Genomic DNA, 1,331 nt, shown 5'->3' with positions numbered 1-1,331 from the left:
AGATTAAAAAGATTGTTGTAAATCTCGCTTTTATTAATCATTTTTATTGTATTAATATTATTATTGAATTACTTAATTTTAAGACTGTTATTGAGCATTCACCACTATTGATTCAATAATGACTGTGAACGCCATTAGAAGAAAAAGAGAGGTTATTCCACTATCAAAACAACAATTATTGGATTGCATGTTTTACCCGTGCCTGAGCTTGAGGGAAAGTTAGATAAAAGGGAATGTTTTGTATTATCCCGTAAGATAACTTACATACTTGCTAAGAAACAAGACATAATTGAGGAAGAAAAATATTACTACATTATGGAAATAAGTAATTGCAAATGCCAATTAATGCAGTATGTGTAATTGTTATTTATTGTAGTTCTTTATTTTATTTAATCTCCTAAACACAACTCTCATCTTTATGGTCTATTCCAGTTTTCTATTTTTCTTTTACGGCTAGTTGCTGTTTGAGACAAGTATCATTTTAATATTTGTTGGTAATTTGTTTCGATTTCACTTTAACTTTGAAGATAAAGTTGTTGTCTTTATTATTTTTATTGATGTATGAGTTCATTTAGAATCAGTTGAAGTTTTATTGAAAACAACCTCATTTTGTTTTTAATTGTCTGTGTTTTCCTAATTATTGATTATGTTTAATTGTCTTGTTTTTTCCCTAACATACTTTGTTTTTGATGCAGTGAAGTTAGATGAACATTCAAATTTTGTGTTTACTTGTCTTTTTTTATTTCTAATTTATAGATTATGTTTAATTGTCTTTTTTTTTCTAATGTACTTTTTTTTCTTTCTAATTTATTGATATGTTTAATTGTTTTATTTTTTCTAACGTACTTTATTTTTTAAGTAGATAATTTTTTTTTTTTTAATTGTCTGTGTTTTCCTAATTATTGATTATGTTTAATTGTCTTGTTTTTCCCTAACATACTTTATTTTTGATGCAGTGAAATTAGATTGACATTCAAATTTTTTGTTTACTTGTCTTTTTTTTTTCTTTCTAATTTATTGATTATGTTTAATTGTCTTCTTTTTTCTAATGTACTTTTATTTCTTTCTAATTTATTGATTATGTTTAATTGTCTTATTTTTTTTAATATACTCTGTCTTTTAAGTAGATGATTTTTTAAGTAGAGGATTTTGTTTTTTAAGTAGAAGATTATGAAGATCGATGGACATAAAGAAATAGAATGACAATAATATTGAATATTTGTTCTTTGGTTTTATATTGGTTTAGACAATTCAAATACATAATCTAATTTTAATTTCCTTTAATATATAGTCATGTAACTAATACTTATTAAACTTATTTTAGCATGATT

At 23.5% G+C, this 1,331-nt stretch overlaps 1 protein-coding gene across 1 annotated transcript in view; it reads right to left on the bottom strand.

Annotated features, from left to right (window-relative positions):
• Window positions 1–526, bottom strand: part of LOC125871638 (kirola-like) — a 219,939-nt gene extending 219,413 nt beyond the window's left edge. The window contains exon 1 of the mRNA XM_049552275.1: window positions 521–526. The gene's annotated coding sequence lies outside the window, so the exon portion shown is untranslated. The remainder of the gene's footprint in view (window positions 1–520) is intronic.
• Window positions 527–1,331: the final 805 nt, after the last annotated feature.

Source organism: Solanum stenotomum, chromosome 7 (genome assembly GCF_019186545.1).
Source record: "Solanum stenotomum isolate F172 chromosome 7, ASM1918654v1, whole genome shotgun sequence".
NCBI lineage: Eukaryota > Viridiplantae > Streptophyta > Magnoliopsida > Solanales > Solanaceae > Solanum > Solanum stenotomum.
Note: the sequence above shows the minus strand (reverse complement) of the source record. Positions and strands in the feature narration are given on the sequence as shown.